General features: G+C 42.4%; 1 non-coding gene across 1 annotated transcript; it reads right to left on the bottom strand.

Annotated features, from left to right (window-relative positions):
- Window positions 1–17,315: 17,315 nt before the first annotated feature.
- On the bottom strand, window positions 17,316–17,443 carry LOC116915133. The gene has a single exon (XR_004389812.1). It is a non-coding gene; the product is annotated as a small nucleolar RNA SNORA17 (small nucleolar RNA).
- Window positions 17,444–21,335: the final 3,892 nt, after the last annotated feature.

The raw sequence follows: 21,335 nt of genomic DNA, 5'->3' as shown, positions 1-21,335 counted from the left end.
CAGAGGGGTGGCAGATTCTTTGAAAGCTGTTAGTTTTTACTTCTTCCTTCCTTTTGTTCTGTAAACTGACAGTGTGTCTGTCAGGTCAGGTACCGTTTCAACTTTATGAGGGATAAAGGTAAACAAAGGCAGATAGACGTTTGTCTTCAGGTAGCAGAGACAGATGTTAATCGCATTTTCACACTCATACACTCACAGTACACGAGCTAAAGATAAATGATGTGAGACCGTCAGGCAGAAAAGAAACCAAGATGCCCTGGGAAACTTTGGGGGTGGGGGTGGGGGCGGGGTAGAAGACGCGGTATTTCCAATAGAAACCTTGCAAAGTGGTGGTGGCTCGGAGCTCCAGCGGAGCAAGGGTGGAAAGAGGTGGGAAGAACCTTGGCTTATAAACCAGGAGGCCAAGGGCATGTTGCTTATGGTTTTTTTTTGCTCACAGTTGCAGAGTTTAGCAGAAGAGGAAAACACTGTTTTATTGTTTTATAGCTTCCCTCCTGGCAGTGACTGTTTGCGGTCACTAGAGCTTGAAGTAGCATTTCTATACATCTGGGAAGATCAGCAGAGCTGGACGTAAGATATGGCTCTAGCAAGACCCACTTCCAATGTTCCATTTCTGTCACTTAGGTTACCTGTGTCAGAAGTTCTACAACCCCCTGAGACAGAGCTGTCCTCTGGGGATATGATTCCAGCCACACAAACCTGTGTACTGGGAAAGATAATGACTCTGGAGAACGGAAAGGATTGGAGAGCTCAAAGCTATTGGTTTGGAAATATAGCAAGAGTATGGTGGGTGGTTCAGCATAGATGGGTAGTGTTGGGGTAGGGTAAGGATTTAAATTTTTATCCTCAGATCACTGGACACCATTGCAAAGATTTAAGCTCAACAAGCCTTGATCACATTTGCAATTTGAGATCTTTATGCAGAGCGCAGCTTATGAGAGCAGACAGCTCACTGGAAATGGCTGTTCGCGCCACAGAAGAAGCAATAGAAACATAGGAGCAGGATGCACCCATGAAGAAGAGAGACAGGTGCTCCAAGAGATTCGGGAGGTGAGGTTAGCCCACAGACAGCATCACAGGCTTGTTACCTAGTGTGTACAACTTACGGAACCAGTCGATTCTGTTGGCAGTGATGCCCCTACATTCTAAAGCTTCAAAACACTAAGTCTTGGGGTTACCCCAAAGATAAACGCTACAATTAAAGTGGCAAATGGGACCCAAAGATGTTATTAATTTTGTTGATTGAAATAACATCACTTAAATGTTTCTCAGGTGCAGCTTCATTGAACTAATTGTTTGCCCTGCTGCTCTATTTTTTTTAAATAAGCGCTCAGTTTGCTGACCTGGGTTCTGTTCTCGTCTTTGAGTCACGTGTTAAAGTAGCAGCGATGCAACAGGAGGCTCGGACACCACCACGTGCACACAAAATAAGGAAGAGATCAAACTCGGAATCGCAAGGTTTTATTTAGCACAGTATTGGAGGCTTTGCAAAAATATGATTGCAGACTTTCTCAGGAAATAAGAATAAGTCCCGGGATCTACGTCACCCTCCCCAGACCAGGGTGAGATACGCACTGCCTGACTTTCCTGTGGAGGCTATGAGTCCCAGTTCCGGCCCTGTGTTTCTGTAGCAAGGGCATCACCCGCTTCGAGCCCCTCTCCCCAGCCGCCAACATCCAGTTTCTTAAAAGCAAAAACGGATACGGAACAAAACCAATGCATGGCTTTTACGTTTCTTTCGGTAAAGAAATATTTTAGCTTCTTAGAGAAAACGATTTCTCTTAGAATTCTTCACTTAATATTTTCTTCCTGACCTTTAATGTAATTCATTGGGCTTGGGCCCAAATCTATATTTTTATACTCGGTATTTTTCTTCATTGTTAATAAAACACTTAAAAGTAAAACATACTCATAAGAACATTACTGTAAAATTCTTTCTTACAGGAGAAATAAATAACTTGATAGTACAATAGTGGTAAAATTAGTTCCCCCGATACAGAGGGCCTGTATTTTAGACCCATGTAACTCCATTACCTCTGTGGTCCTGGCATGCCTCTGAATTCTTCTATTAATAACAACATAAGAACGTTCTCGAGAGCAGAGCAAACCCATAGATGACAATTACCGTGGACCTTGAACCCAGGAGTTCTACAAATGAGAAAAATCGCTCTTTGACTTTTAAAGAAATACACGTTCTTTGCGGCACAGGGTCCACAAAAATCTCCCCTTGGCATGAAATGCTTAAAACACACACAGACAAATGAACAAACCTCTTTACCCCGTTCCTGCTAGAACCTGCTGAGATACAATTTTCCGTGCGCGGGGCGCCAGCGATCCGTCACAGACACTTAAGCTCACTGGTGTCATAAACCAGAAGGGTCAGTCAGAAGTTTCTCCCTGGGATATAATCTATGTCCAAAATTTGCCTGGCAAACAGGGTAGTTCTAATAACTTTTTTTTTTTTTAAATACACAAAGTCAAATGCTTTAAGGGGAAGCAAAACCTCTAGGAACTGCTTGGAGGTATCTGCAGCCAACGGCTGCAGGCCCGTGTTTGCCTTCTTGACATAGTCTCGGAACCAGCACACTTCCGCAGGAATAAAAGATGTCAAAACTTGTAGCTGCACCCCCAAATCTCAAGTGTCTCACTAAAACTGTGAAGTGTTTTTGTGTGCCTTTATGACGTGCGGAGTTGAGGGCTGTTAGCGGTAAGTGGAGACTCGGTAGTCAAAACAAAGCAAGACACCCTCCTCTCCCCCCTCAAAAATAAAACAAAACAAAAACTTTTTAAAGGAGCGCATTTTCTTCAATAAATGGAGCCCAGGAAAGGCGTTCATATGAAGCATTAAATGCCACTTCAAAGCCCTAAATAGGCTTGAACAAATAAACTGACCCCCTCGTCTTGACCTAAATTATTGCTTAAACAAAGGTACACATTCCTAATTTACATGAAAGGCAATCAGGCCTGCTGCTGACAGTGTGCGGAGAGGTGCATCTGCCCAGGGCAGGCTTTTATACAAAAACACAACAAAGAGAGAAGTCCTGCCTTTTGTGGTTGGGTTGTGTGGTGTTTTTTTTTTAAACTCAGCCACTACTTACTGAGGGCAAGGAACATTATTTAAATTTTTAACTTATTTGGGTAAATGGTTGTTATTACTGTAATACATTCTTCAAGTATGCTCCTTCTTTTTCGTTTATTGTTAAAATTTTATTGCACATAAGCTGCCAATGGAAAACACCAGGTAGGGAGATTTGCCAGCCACAGCCTGAATCTGTATAGCAAGCAAGCTCTGTGCAGACAGAACGGGCCTTCTGAAGCCCTCCGATGGCGCCTCATCCTGAATGCCCACATCCCCTCTCAGTACATTTTCATTCGCTTTCATTTTAACACTGCTTCCTGACTTGTAGGGTTAGCCCCAGTTCATGATGCTTGGTATCTGAGAATTGGCTGAAAGGGGAGTGAAATCTTTCCCCCCCTTCCTCTGGAATGCTTTGGAAACAAACTTGACTCTGGAAACCACAGAACAAAACAAGGGAGAACAATGACCGCTAAGCCCTTACGGGGATGTTTACATTAAAACTGGAAGTTGTTGTTGGGCAGCCTAAATGCATTTTTCTAATCTATGTATCCTTCTGTGTACTAGATGCTCGGCAGGACTGCAAATGGTTTCTGTTCTCTCTCTCTCTCTCTCTCTCTCTCTCTCTCTCTCTCTCTCTCTCTCTCTCTCTCGCTCTCTCTCTCTCATTAGAAAAATATGCCTTTACGGTCAGAATTTAAATGAAGAGAGAAAAGTGAGTTACTATTAGCATTTCGATCTTTCTCCCCTTTTATTTATTTACTCCCTAATCCATTCATCAAATATTCACTATCTGCCCTCTGAAACATTGTTTTTAAATTGATTTTAAAGCTTCTCTTTGAGAATTTTATACCTGAGTTCTGTATAGATGCCTCATGTCCCCTGTCGCTCACCACGCTTGCTCTCACTTTCTCCCCGTGTCTACCTCTCAGATTTGTGTCCTCCTCCTCATGGCTGTGGTGGGACACTGACGGGCGAGGTCCCATGAAAGCAACTGCATCGCTAAGAGCGGAGGGCGCAGCATCCCTGTTGTGTCGGGAAGATAATAGTCGTAGCGTTGCGGCTGGTGCTCCGGCTCTTACAACCCACACCTTCACAGTGTTCCCTGAGCCTTGGGTGGAAGGGTATGTTATAGATGTCCCAGGTGGTGATGGGCATTCCACAGTCCATTATTGTCCACACTTTGACTTCGTGTGGTCCTCTGTAGTAGCCTCCGTCTGATGCAAAATGGAGCTTCTCTGATGAGCTGTAGTCGTCTTCGGATGTCCACATAAGTGCTTAGAGAGTCGTTGATGTAGCACAGTAGTGGTAGGTTCTCTTCTAGAGCCCATTTACATCCCTGTCACTGGTCCTTGGTGAGGTTTACGGTACCAAGCGTTGAGTTCTCCTCTTTGGATTTCGTAGACCATTGATTATCTTCAAGGCATTATGGTATGATGGCCACTGTCATTCCACCACACGTATCTTGCTTGCCAGTTCCTGTTGTAATTCTCAGGGTCTATCACTGAGTAGGACTGTTGACAGCTTTTTCCCTCTAGCAGCCTACACTGCAGCTTCCAGTTCGGTGAGAGCTAGGTATCCTGATCATTCACATGTTCCAGGGCAGAGTGATCAGCAAGGGAAGCTCCACTCTTGCTTTTACAGCAGAAAAAAACTCTAGATGATTTTTTAAGCCAAGTATGTTTGAGTTGTTAACAAGGCTCCACCAGACACGTTTCATGGAAAGAGGGAGCTAAGGACGTTTTGAACGGAGCTGGTCAGAGATACTCAGCTCCATGTAGCAATTAGCACTGTTAATTTGCTGGCCCTCTTTAGGCATCTATGTCTTATGCAACCAACCAAAGAAACTCAGATAAATATTTTTTTCTACCATCATTTTTCCAAGGAAAATGAGGTCAGACTAGAGGAATGATGTCTGATTTTTCAAGGCTTGTTCTGATCTCGTCTTTCCCTAATAGGACCTGTATATGCAAGTAAGATGTTGCCATGGAAAACATCGTGGGACTTGGCCTCTGTGACTGCAGTCATGGGATAGACGTTGCATTTATAGAACTAAAGATGCTGGACAGAGGGGAGGAGAGATGGCTACAGCATCTCATCTGTATCCCGGCGTGGAGGCTTCAGTGAGCACTGGACGGTAGGAGGCTTGACCATGGCACGGTTTGCAAAGAACTAGGCCACCAGAAAACACCACACATGGTTATCTGACTCAGAGGAGGCCTCTTCATCGTGTTTCCCAGGGATTTAGAGAGTAGGAGGCTAGACCTCCAAAGGGTGGGTGGGTTATTACCAGAAGCAGGGTACCAGGCTGATGCCACTACAAACCAGTAATCCAAGGACTAAGGTGAGAGTAGTCTCAGACAGGGACTATTATCATTAGCCAGATAGCTCTATCCTCCATCAAAACTCAATCTCCATAAGACAGTTCCATTCCATCCTCACACACAGCTTCAGCACGGCCCGTTTTTCACAATCCTTGGAGGTAGTAGTTTATATCCTGTTCTGGCCCCTACACTCTGTCACTGGGTTATTTGGGAAAGTGTCTTCATCTTTGAATGCTTCTATTCTTTTTCCAATGTGAAGAGAACATAATGTTTCTAGAGCTGCTACAGTGTTAAATGAGATATTCCGTAACATCTAGCCCGAGGAAGCTACCAGCAAAATATTAGCTATAATTGCATCTCAGAATAGAATGTGTGGTTTCTCCAAGTCTTTGTTGATGCATCTGTTCAGAGGAAGACGTTGAGGCAATGTTCTTTATGGAGCACATAGAGTCTTTAAAGCACCAACTACTTCATCAATGTGAAGACTTGCTAATGACACAATAGAAGACTTCATCTATGCCGGATAAATATTACTGTCTTCATTATGTAAAGGTGAGAGGGAAGCCCAGAACTAAGATCACTTGTCAAAGAAACCAGAGTTTCAGACTAGAGTCCTGCTCTCAGTAGTACTTAGGTGTATTGTTGGACAAAGATTCCTTGGAGCAAGTAATCCCCATCCATTCAAATCACTTCAGACAGGCCAAATGATTGCAGCTCAGCCAATCCCCCTCTCCCTGATTCAGCTCGCGTTCCCGAGTTAAACTAGTAATTAACAAAACAAAATACTACATATTTCTGAGTTAGTGGCGCTGGCTAATCAGAGGAGATGGCTGCAGAGAATGGAGGGCAAAGAATTCTCTTTGCAGAAATCTACTGAAGGAGAGAAACTTACCAATTCAATAGCGTAGCACATAAATTAATTAAGATTGAGAAATCCCAAGAAGCCTCTCCTAGTAGACTAGATATAAACAGCCCTTTATCTGGTTATACAAGTAAGTGCTTACTCGGCATTAGATCTTCCCTGGCTTCAAATGAGCACCGTGGCGAGTTCTGCTCCGGGGAAATAGACATGGATTTCCTAGCCTCACCATAGATTTCTATGGTTTGCATTATTATCGTTTGATATAATGGTGTAAGCTCCTTACCTTGCTCAGTGGCTCTAAGACTGCTCTGTTTGCTTTCCCTCTGAAGACATCCCAAGCAAATCCTAAAGTGTGATTCAATTTGTGAAGTGGCAAAGAGAATTGTCAGTGTCTTCGAGAATGCTGATGGCCTCAGAAGTCCCAGTTTGGGTGCTCATGTACGTTTGTCATGCAAATCAACATTATGACAAATTATAGGATTTAGAAACTCCTTTCACATGGGTATTATACAAGGTAAGAACTGGGAGACAAATTCCTTTGAAAGCTGACATTGTTTTGTTCCATCCTGTTATGTCTTAGGCTACTAGGTAAGGCTGTGAGTGTATATGTGTGTGTGTATGTTTGTATATACCTGTGTGTATGTATATGTATGTTTATAAATGTATGAATATGTGTGTATGTATATATGTGTGTGTATGTGTGTATATATATGTACGAATATGTGTATGTATATATGTACTTATACATGTATGGATATGTGTGTGTATATATATACATATATATATTGTATGTGTGTATATACCTGTGTGTGTGTATATATATATACATATATATGTATGGATATATGCATATGCATGTATATATGTGTTTATACATGTATGTATATGTGTGTATGTGTGTCTGTATATATATGTGTGTGTATATACTGTGTGTATGTATATGTGTGTTTATATATGAATATATGTGTGTATATGTGTGTTTATATATGTATGGATATGTATGTGTATATGTATGTATATGTATATGTATGTATGTTTGTATATACCTGTGTGTATATATATGTTTATATATGTATGGATATGTGTGTATGTATATATGTATGTATAGATATGTTTATATATGTATGATATGTGTGTATGTATATATGTATGCATATATATATGTTTATATATGTATGACTGTATGTATGTATATATACATGTTTATATATGTGAATGCATATATGTATTGTATATATGTGTTTATATATGTATGACTTTATGTATATATATATGTATGTGTGTATATTGTGAATGTGTCTTATATCTGAATTTTGTAAGGTTAGCACAGTCAAACCAATAAACCAAAAGTTTTTTGTGAAGAAATGATTCATGGAAATCCTATTCTCTTTCCTAAGCAAACTTAATACTATTTACATGTAAAATAAAATGCCATTCTTCTGGGCCAAGGAAAAGTCCATTTTCATGGCACCAGCAAGCTGACTTTTATTAGATAGAGCAGAGCATGTGAAGCAAGTTCTCGGCCTCCCCGCTGAGTTGGGAGCTTTTTGCTCCTCTTCGACTGGGTGACAGCAGGAGGCCGCAGGGTAGCATCAGTATGGGTGAGGGGACCTGGGAGTAATGACATGGCAGAGGGAAAGCAGAAAGGACTGTGGCCTTAAGGAAGAGCAAAGATAGCTGAGTCCGAACTTTCTCTGTGTTCCAAATCACAGCACAGGGCCCTCGTGAGCATGGCCTGGTGTGTGTTTGGAATATGTGCTAATTATTAGAGAACTGTGTACGGAGGTGTTTTATGACTTTTAGCAAATGAATTCCAGAAAAACCTGAACTTGACCGAAGCATTAATGCTGTTTTAGAGACCTTAAATGGTTAGTGTTGTGAATTTTGCTGATACACTGACATCAAACGTGGTCACTCTTTATTATCATTATCTAAAATGGATTATTGTTGGGAAAACAATCTAAAATAAAAATATCAAATATGAAGGTAAATCTTTAAAAAGAAAAGAGCGACTCAGGGCTACAACTTGGTGGTAGAGTGTTTGTCTAGCATGCCCTGGAGTTAAATTCCTGGTACCACCATAAAGGAAAAACGTCCCTTAGTTGGCTAAAGAGGGAGGTTTCAGGCGTTTGGGTTTCTACCCGTCCCCATCAGCACATGTGTTGATGTTGTCCATGTTTGGCTCATGTTTAGGCAGGCAAGGGGGTGAGATCTTTATGGATGTAGTTTCTGATTATAGGGAACTATGGAATGCTAAGAGCAGGAGAAAAAATCTTCCTCAGAAAAAAAGTATACCAAATACTTGTCCAGTACCAAATCACTAGCCAAGAAAATATATATAACGGTTAATACAGACAGAGCAGGTTACATTTATGTATTTAGTAATATACATGTATATACATGTGTGTATTTGCATATGTATATGTGTAACAACAATTAATAAAAAAGAAACCAGGAATTTGAAATAGAGAGAGGGGGTATATGGGAGGACTTGGAGGCAGGAATAAGAAGAGAGAAAGAATGTAATTATATTATAACTTCAAAAAATAAAATAAGTAATTCTTAAAAAAAACCTTTGGGTTGGCCTTGAGAATATCAATTTTAAGAATACAACCATATTAAAGAGATTAAAAAATAAACAAAACAAACAAGACAGAAACAAAAGGAACAAAAAACCCCAGAAAACAAAACAAAATATTCAATGTACATGCGATTGGCATATTATTGGCAAAGGAATTCCTGGTAGTTTGTGCTTCTGGTATTAATAAAGTGGGCACTTTGGCCTCACTCAGGTATACCACATTCTCTAGATAACAACTCAATCCTGAATTTTTCTCTCCTTAAAATTCCCATGGAAGCCAGTTAACAGAAGGCAGATGACCTTGACTCAAGGTTCTTAGTGGAGGGCATCAGTGGGGATCATAAGTGGCTTCTTACACCACTTTTACAAACATGTTCTGACCCCCAAAGCCTGCTGCGTCAACAAAGGTTCAAAAGCAGTGCTGTGTCCCTATGAGGTCATTCAGAATTAAATATCATTACTAATTTATATTTAAATATATTTAAATATAATTACTAATTTATTAATTAGTAAATAGAGGACAACATTACCTGTGAGCCAAGCAATCACTAGTACCTCATTGTAGTACTAAAAACTGAGAAATTCCAGTAAAAACGTGTGTGTGTGTGTGTGTGTGTGTGTGTGTGTGTGTGTATGTGTACTACAGAATATTCCAATCATCTACACCAACTCAGCATGGTTGCCTCTCTAACAGGAAAAAGCTGCACATGGGCCATATTAAACTGATCATAAGAGAAGGTCCTCCGCCACACAGGTCTGCTACCTGACTGAAAATGACGTCAGCTTCCCTAAGTCATCAACGGTGATTGATTTATTTAAGCGTTTCTCAATACAAGCCACATGACATGCAGGATTAGGTTCATAGGTGTCCTGCTGCAATTATCCATGGCTTTATCTAAGATACTAGAGACAAACTGTGATGGATAAGGTCATCTTTGAAAGTTAAAAAAGTATGAATTAGAGAATGCCAAAGCACTAAAACTTCCAAGGTTTTGCACACCTGCAAAGGAAATGAGTGTGCTTGGTGATGGCTGCCATTTTATGAAATCCAGTAGGAAGTCCAAAATGGAGAAAAACAAAGATGTTCGTGATGCTATTTTTAAGTGTGACTTTTATCCCCCCCGCCTTGATATTAACATTCTAACAAGACAAAGGGGGTTTGAGGTACTATAAGACCACCTGGCTGCCATTAAGCATAGTTGAGCCCTCAGTCATCCTTGACAACCGAACAGCCTTTGGAGGAGGGGGCAGGGCAGCTGGAGGCAGTCCCCGAGGAGGCCCGGGCACATGCGCAACCAGAGTTGATTTCTGGCATCAGCCAACATGATAAAGGTTTCCATGACCCATCCTACTAAGTAGAAGGGAAAAGTAGAGTGTGTGAATTCCTCCTTTCACTCTCCTTTTCAAAATCAGGGTACATTTTATAAGGTAGATGTGTAGGCAAATGGACAGTTAGGGGTTTCGCGTTCATTAATTTAAATGCCCTAAATCATATTCAGTCCGTTTACGTAGAAGATTTCTCCTAATTCTGGCCATTGCGTTCATAGCAAGTACAGCCAGGATTGGCAGGCTTGGTTTGACAAAGTCTACCATTAATTAAACATTTCCTTAGTCTCCCTGCATGTCAGTTGGAGCGGTTGATCCCTGCTCGCCAGGCCTTTGGTCCCACAGCATGCTCTTCGAGCTTGGAGCCTTCTGCAGACACTTCTGCCCCTGGTGCACCTCATTAGGACGGGCTTCCTAGAGTTTAGTGAGGCTAAACGCTTCCCCAGTGCCCCATCCATTCCGCTGCAACCTATTTGTTTTGTTTCTCATCTCAGGATCAGCTTGCCTGTGCCTTCCAACATGACAATTAGCTAATTTAATAAATCTAATTGAGTCCAATGTGCCGCTGTGAGAGAACTGGGAGAGGGGCCCTGCCACTGCCTCTGGGTCTTCCTTTCTCCTACTTCCACCAAATTCACAGTTTAATAATACACTCTGAGGAGACGGGCTCATTCCTATTTCCAAAGTGGAAAATAGATTTCAATTTTTGTTTTTGAGCCGGCTTTGACGGACTAGTGGTGCCTACTTATAAATCTATGGTACATACAGATTGTCAAATATGATCTAGAGTTTTCTTGGATGTAGTTTAATGTTTAATTAGCGATGTTACTGCAGATCCAGTAATGAAGGCTGTATATCTGCTATCCATGTTATGTTTGACAGTATAGAAGGTTAACAGAAAACACACCAGCTCATTAATATATAAGGTGATTTTTTCCCCACCAATCTTAGAGTGTTAGATGTATAGAATATAGGACCCATGGAGAATGGTGAAGCTCTTCATAAAATAAGAACACCTCTGCAGGAAAAAAAAATGGCCTACACCGGTCAGACCATTGTGTCCCTCCTGGTTGTACATTCTGAGCCTACAATTTTTTTTTCTCTGCTGCTCACAGCTTTTCCTCTTGTGGATGCTTCTCTGCATTCTGGCTTGAGCCCTTGGAATCCTCTAGTGGTTGATATTAACACCAGGCGAGGGAAAGGGGCTTGGAATACGGCGGGAGCAAAGGCAGAGAGTGCAGTGGTCAGAGGAGAGAGAGGACAAACATCCAACAAACCAGCCACCGAGCTGAGGGGGTCCCAGAACTGAAGCTCCTTAGGGCCAATGCAGTACCCACTGAACACAGCAGCGTGGACTCACCACAGAGGATGCCCCACCAGAGCTAGCTGGAGGAAGGCACTTAATTTAGGTTTATAAGCTCATGGGTAAAAAAAAAAAAAGGTAGTGTCAGCATTGGAAGCATGAATGGGATCCTTAGACGACACTATTTTAAAGAGTGCAGATACTATGCACTCTTCAGCCCCCTGTGAGCTTCATCTTCATACCACAACAAAATGACAGAGAGCCACAGAGACTGGAAGGCTTTGGATGCACTCAACATCCCTGTTGGTCTCTTGGATTGTCCATGATTCATCGAAAAGGACATTCGAAGAACTGACATTGGCAATCAGCAAGCTGACGGGATGTGTATTAGAGGGGACGGGGTCTAAACTTCTGTGAAATTGCTTGATTCTGAGGGCTGAGGAGTGGATGGTTCAGCCGGGAGAGATGTTTACTGTGCAGACCTGGATGAGATCCCTGGACTCCATGGAGAGGTGGAAGGAGAGAACTCACTTCACAAAGTCTTCTTCTGACCCTCACGGGAGCACAATGGATGCCCTCCACCATGCATACCCACGCCTGTCCAGCTTTGAAAAGCACAATACAGTCATCATGGACATGCCAAAGCCCATGGAAATGGAGTTCAAAATGAAGCTGGTGAGATGGATGGGGAGTGGATAGTGCAGGTGCTGTATAACACGCTGAAGTTTTGACTTTTCCTAAAAGAGCATGGAAGTGTGCTTGCAGGACGATCAGACTATGATTTGCTCCAGCATAGTTAATGAGCTGGTTAGGGATCGGGTTAAGGAAAGCCAGGTGATAAACTGGGCAGGGTGTGGAAGAATTTGGAAGATGACCAAGGCAAGATGCAAGGAGGTGGCTGAATGGAAGAAATCAATAGGAAGCAAAATCAAGTGACTCTGCTATGAGAAGTGAGGTTCTGAGAATGACTTCCTCATCAGCGTCTTCACCCACAAATGTACGGTGTCTGTCAGCAAAGAAGGGAAGAGTGGAGAAGCATCAGACTTTGGAGAGGAAAGATCCTATGCTCAGTTTTGTCTTCAGCGACATACATCTGGACATGTTCAAGTGTACAACTGGACTTCCAAGGAGGCATGCAGGGTATAAGCATGTATTTCACAGGTAGTTTACGTAGCAAATACAGCCACTGGCATAACAGTTTTTCCTGAGAGCATGAAGACATTAAAAAATGCCATGTCATTTGAATACAGAAGAATAATTCTGTGAACTGGTTGGAGAGGATGCCACTGGGAAGTTAGTGTCTTGTTGAAGGCAGTGGTTGTGTAGAAGCCACGGCAGGCATGTTAAACCCTATGAGCACTCACATGAACTCAATGCATGTTAACTGGATTTTAATATCTTCAGGTTCAAAGACTCCTCTTCTTTTTAAGACACGCAGGGACTTACCAGCCAACTGAAATCTTTTGTTCCTATTTTAACGTCTTGTATTTCGCCCTGAAAAAGTATGCTTTTAATAAAGCATATATAATACTGTGCCTATGAAACTCGATATTACTTACTCAACTAAAAGCATTAGAAAATAAGAGAAACATTTTAATATGCTGTTGGATATCAAACCTGAGCTTAGGTATTAATGTATACCAATATTATTTTTTTGTTGCATAGTTGCATTATCTTATTTTAAAGTGCAGCATTTTAAAAACTCTATGAGCTGAATGGTTTATTTCTAAGTCAGAGGTTACTTAGCTCTCTCTTTATTAGAACATGTGTACTTATATACAAAAGTACCGAGTGTTAGACACTTATATTTGATAATTTTTCCAAGGCTCATTTCAACTTTTAATTTTAATATTTAATATTAGTGTTTATATATAAACATATGATTATATGTACATGTATTCATATTTGGAGGAATTCTTAAGCATAAGTTTTTCTTTTTCAGAATAAAATGTAATTTGATAAGAATATGTCTAAAGGAATAAAGTGATATTTCATTTTACTTTCATAAAGAACCCTTTTTTTAAGACATAAACTTTTTTGATTTGAACCAGCTACGACATGATTATTGAACCAGAAGTTTTCATATTTCTTCTTTTACAAAAATGAATATCTTTTTCCAATGATATTCAGACAAGAATAAGAAAACAGATTAACACTCAAGACATCAGATAGTTATTCTTTAACATTATTAAGTGAGTTAAATAGGGACATGTGAAATATCTAAGATATTTATTAGAACAGCAAACTTAGCTTTGGAAAATGGTTTTCAGATATTTCAAAGACCCCTAAAATGAAAACCGGAACCATGAGGAGGAAAGAACTACACAGGAATAAGAGAATACAGGCTGAAGACATATCCTCCCCATACAAAAAAGAATAGCACTTGCCATTACATTGATGAGAAGTGTGTGACCTTGTCAATCACAATTGCATAATGACTGAATAACAAGAAAACAGTCGCATTTTTCATTTAATAATAATAGATCTACTTTAAAACCCTGTTTAGGGAAAAAATAAAATCACTGGAGAACCATAATGCTGTCTAAAACTTATGTTCTTTAAGACCCATAGTTATGAAAACATGTAACTATATTTAATTCGTTCTAAGCTGGTGATGCATGGATTATATTAGGTCCATTTTCTCTAAACCTTAATATAATATTATCTAACTTCAGGACATTGGACAGAACTATTGGCTGTATGCTAAGACAACAATATTTCAAACTGTACAAGAATGTTTGTCAGCTTATACTAATTTATATATTATTCTCTTCAAGGGCTCTGATAAGACAAAGATGAAATATAGTTGTGATTAGGAAGATGCTGAACTACGAGAAAGTAAATGTGGCCATCAGGAATCCCCGCTGGCTCCCAGGTAGAGTTGGTACTTAACTTACCGGCATGCTGTGTGTATGGTCTTTGTATGCCCAGAAACACCCATTATTCAAGTCACTAGTGGTTAACCAATTAAACAAGTAGCCAGCATATCTCATCCGAACAAGTGTAAGATAGCAGGTGCTTGAGTGACTCTATAAACGTTCAAGTGGGTCGATGTTAGCGTCAGCCTCAATCTAATGTTCTCCTGAATGACACGGGCTGGCCAAGGGAAGAGTCAAGGGCAGCTTGAGATTGTCTGTCACAGACGAGAGGTAAAACACATAATCGAGTGCAGGTTATGTGGGTGAAAATCTTCAGCAAAATGGGAAAGACCTCTGGAAGGGCAGGTGACCTTGCCCACTCACACGAACACTCCAGATCCCCAACCTAATGTTTAATAGCCAGCTCTATTAGACAGGAGCACTAACAATGGTATTTGGAAGCCTAGATGTTAGTTTGTTACTTTTGATAAGCTCATCCTTGACATGAAGACCCAGGAGCAAAATCTCACTTAAACTTGGAGTCCTCAATTGGCATTAATTGGAAGGGCAGGTGAGAACGTAGTCACAGGGGAATAAGACAGGACCGCACCATGGGAGAAAAGCAGTACTGACAACACAGAGACCAACCAAGGACATTGGGTCTATAACTGAGATGAACCTCCTGGTTCCTCTAACCCCTGAAGAGGATTAATGAAGAATCTAAAGACCTAATTCAATGAGAAAGTGAGAGAAAGGACAAAAAAAGCCATAAGGACTGGGAGTGGCAGTTGGAGTTCAGTGAGTAGTAGGTGGAGAAGCACCTTCTCTCTGAATCTCCACCACCTAAACCCTTGAGCATCAGGAGCTGAGACTAACTTCCTGTGTGACCGCAAGGAACGCAGTGAAGCACCCATGCTCCTGCCTCAGGAAAAGGTCTCCTCTATCTGTAAGTGTTCTGTTTCCGGTAAAGATTTAATCTGAAACGGGTTGGGACTTTTATATCCTCCCTAATCTAAAGAGAAACATAACTAACATTTCCCCTCAATGGGTTGAAAACCAACAGGGGCAAACAGAGACTTCAATGGGAACTTGGGAACTCCACCATGCTGTGCAAAGCCTTTTCCCAGAAGCTTTGCTTGTGGTTTTATAGCTTGATCAATTTCCTCCAGATTTCTGTGTTGAATCATCAATGGAATCTAAAGGTACAGTCATAGGGCTGATTGGTTCGGTCTAATGTCTCTTTCTTCATTTCAGAAAAACTTTATACTTTGCAGATTGAATTAAATACTTAAGTCTTAAGGAAGGCTGTTTTCACCTCTGATGTTTCTTTAAAAAAAAAACTTTTAATTGCTTCTTTGTGAATTTCACATCATGCAATCCATCTCACTCATTTCCCCACCACCTCAGACCCACCCTCCCCCTTGCAACCTCTCCCCCAACAGAGAAGAAAAAAATCTCACTGAGGAAGCTGCAGTGTGCCACAGTGTGTCCCACAGTCTACCCTTTGTCCACACTTCTTTGCTTGCAAATGTTCCTTGCAATAGATACTGGAACCTCACGGGGACTCCTCTCACTTATCCTGTGGTTGCCCGGTGTCATGGAGATCCTTAGTTCTGCATCTGTAAAACTGGCCCATTTCATGTACTCTAGTAGTTCATCAGTGGGGTAGATGCTGGGGTGGGCTAACACAAAGCCCTGGACCTGGACCTGAGAGCTGTCTGAGCTGAGATAAGGGCCTACTCTCCTGAGTGTTGTAGCTAGAGAGGGACATGGCCATTTCTTTCATCTTCATGACCCTGGGGCCAGCTGCCACAGCTGGCAAAGGATGAGAAAGGGGCGGAGGCCGTCTCTCTTGTCTATAGCACTATAGCAGACCATAGGCAGGGATGCCTCTCCCACTCACGCCTTTGGGGATCACCTCATTGGCAACTCACCATCACCATCCAGGGCCAGCTCTACTGTGCTGCCCAGAGGAGGAGCCAGTCTAGCTCTCCCACGATGGTCACTTAGGATGGCCAGCTTTCCTGCCTACCATTAATGTCAAGTGGTGGGGCAGGGTGTGGCAGTGGTGGTGGTGATCTCTCCCTCACCTATGTTACCACATGGCAGACAAGTTGCTGAGCCAGCTCTTCCACACTTTGCCCTCAGGACTGGCCCGCCCATAGCCCTGCCCACAGGGTTAGCTCTACTGTCCTGCCCAGGCACGGTGTAGTGCCTGCTCTTCTTAGTGCTGCAGCTGGTGATGGACAGGGACAGCTCTCTGTTCTCATGACCCCAAGGTTAGGTCTCCCACCCATTACAGGTTGTGAGGGGTTAGCAGGGGAGGTTATCTCTCTCGTATCCACTCCACTGGATGGGACACTCCCACACTTGTATCTTCAGGGCGGCTTACCCGCAACTCCTGCAGTGTGTGGCCTGTTCTCCTGAGTACTGCCCCAGCAAAGCGTGGGGACAGCTCTTCTGCTCTCCTATCCCCAGGGCCAGCTCTCCCATGATGCCTAGGTGAGGGGTGGGGGCAAATCTGCATAGCCCTCAGCCATCAACATGTCCCCACTCGGCAGCTCAGACCAGGGACATCTGCCTGGCCTTTGGTGGTTACAGGTGCTGCAGGGCCATGTACTCAGATGTGTTACCCAGCGGTAGCCCAGGCTAGGCCCCCACCATGGTCCAGATGGCATCACTGGCTACGTACACCACCCTCTCGTCTCCAGTTCTGTCTGCCTTCATTGGGCCTGCCTCCTTCTGTTTCTTCTCTCATTTCTCCACCACTTACTTGCTCCTCTAGGTGGTGACTGGGTGTCTGGGGTCATCTCAGGAGTGCTATGTCCCAGCACTGCATCATGAAGCCAGGCAGGGGTCATCTGGAGCATGGTCTGACCCCCCCGACCTGCGAGGTGCCCCACTAGTGGTCATCTCAGGCTAGTTCTCTCTTCAGGTCCCATGGTGCCAGTCTGGTGGTCATCTCTGGCCTACTTCTTTTCAGGGAGTGCTAGGCTGCTAATCATTCAGACATTCCCAGGCCGGAATACTGGGCTCAGACGTAGCCTCTCTCCTCCCCACCACCTGATGAACACGTGACACAGCAGCCACACGTGCATTGCTTCTGGGGCAGGCCGTTCGATGTTGCGTCTTTCTCTGAATTTCCTGTCTGCACAGCCATATTTGTCCACATTCTTTTAAGGAACCCAGTGTGCTCTCGACTCACACAAGTGAATCTTGTTCATCAGCATTCATCACCACAATCGCTTCTTTCCTTTCACGATTAACAGGCACTAACCTGGTTAACCGAAGCCATAATTTACCAAGAAGTATTATACTGCAAAAGAGTCACGCCAACTTCCACAGTGGTGGACGGTTCTCCGTCATGCCTGGTAGTTATTGAACAAGATCATGGGGTGTCTCACCACCCCTCTCTTTAGTAGATGGCACCTCAGTGGCCTTGGTTTGCTTGTTTCTATACCGAAATATCTGACAACTTCTGGGAGGAAAGGCTTGTTTCCTCACACCATTTTGAGGATATGTGCAGCCTATCCCAGAGCAGTTGCTATGGCAGCAGGCTCATGAGCTTCTTGCTCAATATCTGGACGCATCGGGAAGCAGAAAGGTATGAACACCGATGGTTTTCAGTCTTCACAGCCTGGCCCCCAGACATCGCGTGATGATGTCTATATTCACAGTAGGTCTTCCCTGATCAGTTGAGCCTCTCCGGAGGTTCCCTCAGAGACATTCCCCAAGATTCTCTTCACTGTTACAATCCTATCGTAATGCGCTTGTTATAACCCCACAAGGCTGACAGCTGAAGTGAACAATCCTCAGTGAGAAACCACCGCCTAAAGAAACCCCATTCATATCCAGCAACTCTGTATACATAGACGCTAAGAAACAGAGGCCAGTCCTATTTCTGCCAAGACAAATGATAGTTTCATATGACCACCCATACTTGCTAACTATGTTGTTTGGTTTCCTCCATCGCCAGCCAACTTTGCACATTATTTTTCTTTTCATATTTTAAAACACCGAGATCCATTAAGCAAGGGAAAACCTTTTATAGGAACTACCTAAGGCTGAACCGAGTGACCACAAGCAGGTTCTGTAACAGGATGAAAGTGAGACATTTTAGAGAGAGGTTGGAACATAAACGGCCTTGGTGGGTGGTGTTGGTGTCGTTACTTCTGAGTCTTTGGGATAAATAACATTTCCTGGTTTGATCTATATTAAATGAATTATTATTTTTTTAAAAAGGGGAAAGAAAAAAACCCAGTCTTCTTCTGCTTCAGTCAGCCCTTGGCTTTCTTTGATTTAATTCTTCAAAACATGCCCAACTTTGAGCTTTTTCAAAAATTTCCTGTTCGAAATGATGAGTTTGGGTTGCCGTATTAAATAATCAACACCCTCCTTCTGATCTTCTCAAGTCTGTGTGCTTTGGACTTAACAGGTAACTCTAAAGAATTTGAACATTACTGATTTTCCTCTGTGCTTTCATCCCCACCCCCACCCCAGCTCAGCAAACGGTATCCTATTCTTCCCAAGTCAGCTATAGACTTATGTTCACAGAGGATGTAATATACACCATAAACTTTTACAATGTGTCTTTCCTCATTTCAAAAGCATTCATCTGCTTCTTATTTGTCTTGGATTAGATATTTTAAGAGTAGCCTTGCTCCTGGCAGTTGTGGCTCAAACCTTTAATCCCAGTACTCTGGAGGCAGAGGCAGGTGGATCTCAAGGAGTTCAAGGCCAGCCTGGTCTATAGAGCAAGTTCCAGTACAGAGAAACCTCTCTCTCTCTCTCTCTCTCTCTCTCTCTCTCTCTCTCTCTCTCTCTCTCTCTCTCTCTATCTATCTCTCTGTGTGTGTGTGTGTATGTCTGTATGTGTGTGTGTGTGTGTGTGAGAGAGAGTATCCTTGCACTACTGCCTAGACATTAGACATTAATATATAATAGCATGTTAATATATCCATTTAATATTTGATCAAATATCTCTTACAGCAGATCACCTTGCGTTGCATCAAGATAAGGTGCTTGGTAATGTGAAAGGGGCAAGTGGTCACACTACCTTGTAAATATCAGGCAGTCACTTAAAGGCCAGAGCTCCCTTGGAAGGCGATTTTGCCACTGGAGAATGGTTTTCTTCCAAAGGACAGGCTCTCCATTCTCAGACAGAACTGAATCTCAGCCAGAGCAGGGTTGTGGTGATCGAGGGGGTCCCTGTGGTATAATTTTAGCCTTTGCAGAATTTTCCATTGCTTATCCTCAGCACCCCTGCCATTTCATCATTTCAGTGATTGCTCCCCACAACACCAGCTGACGATTTTACTGGCTGTGGTAGGGGCTGAGTTGGATTATATTTCACCGAACAGCAGCCCGGCTTGTATAAAAATAGTCTTTGGAAAGGAAATAATCTCCTGTGAGTGACTGCAGTGAAAGAAAGACAATAAAACCAGGTGATGGGAAGTAGATAAGCCAAAGCGAAAACACTCACTAAATTTCACTAAATTAAAATATCTGAAATCTGGAGATGATGATTTCAACCATAGATGAAAAGTTTGGAAGGTACCGGGTTTCTTATTATTTTATATTTAGCATAAAGGTTAAACTCATTAAATACTTAATAAGCATAAATTTTCTAGGAGTTAATGAACTGTCATTCTTTCCACAATGAATTTGTACCGAAATTGGAGGACTTACTCTGAGATGGAAGGTGATGTTTTGCTTGAACAAAGCATTACTCTGTTAGTATTTCGGTAATAACAAATCTACTAACTGGATTTTAGTGTGATACACACTCACAGATGGATTGTATTTTTAAAAGAGATGTAACCTATTTTTAATGCTGAAAAATTCTGGAAGGTTTTCTTTGTGCTTTTGATGCTTTGTATGACATTTGGGAGCTCCTGCTGCATATTCGCCCTTGGGTGCCAGTAATATTAAGCCATATTATTATAGGAATGCTATGACGCTAATGCTTCACTCTTGTGGTGGTTTGAATACACTTGGCCCTGGGAGGGGCACTATTAGGAGGTGTGGCCTTCTTGGAGTAGGTGTGGCCTTGTTGTAGGAAGTATGGTACTGTAGGGGTGCGCAATGAGACCCTCCTCCTAAACACATGGGAGCCAGTCTGCTCCTGGCTTTCTTTGGATGAAGATGTAGAACTCTTATCTCCTTCTCCAGAACCATGCCTGCCTGGGTGCTGCCTTTCTGCTACCATGATAAGGGACTGAGCCCCTGAACCTGTAAGCCAGCCCCAAAATTAAATGTTGTCCTTATAAGAGTTGCCTTGGTTGTGGTATCTTTTCACATCCGTGGGAACCCCTAAGACAATTATAGTCTCATTACTTCTTACTTTTTAAATGTATGCTACATTTCTCATTATCCTTACCAAGTCACCTAGAATCAATGGCAAAGCAGATGCTCCTTTTACATCCAAGAAAGGTCAGTTGCAAATGCACCAGGTTAGCAATTTCAGAACTTTCACACTTCCACTGTGGTTCTCCCTTCCATAAGTACATTGGTCCTGCTAGCTCAACCTTCCTTTCCTGGATCACCAATCTGGTCTGTAAGGCGTGGTTTTTCCTCTCACATTCAATTCCAACTTCACAATTACTGTTTTAGTTTGAGGGAGTGGCTAACAAAATCCTGTAGCAGGATGATAGACAAGATGGCTGGTGCTAGGAATGGCTGGCAAGTGGTATAGGTCCTTACAATCTAGGACTAGATGGAAAGGCTCAGGAAGGAAAGTGGAATAGCAACCAGCACTTAACTATAAGCCAGGGGATCCTGCTGCTTTTCCTGTTCTGTTTCAAATTCTCCTCAAAGCAAATGCTATCTTATTAGGACCATGCTACATTGGGTAAAACTCAAGTTCAGAGTTCAGTTATTTTGCCCAAACTCATAGGACTATTTCCAGTCTTTTAAAACCTGTTATCCCAAGTCATTTCCTGGGTTATTTCAAGATACCTGTAGGTGATCCAAGACTATTCCATAGCACCCAAAGCAAATGGGGTT

This window comes from Rattus rattus, chromosome 13 (genome assembly GCF_011064425.1).
Source record: "Rattus rattus isolate New Zealand chromosome 13, Rrattus_CSIRO_v1, whole genome shotgun sequence".
Taxonomy (NCBI): Eukaryota; Metazoa; Chordata; class Mammalia; order Rodentia; family Muridae; genus Rattus; species Rattus rattus.
Note: the sequence above shows the minus strand (reverse complement) of the source record. Positions and strands in the feature narration are given on the sequence as shown.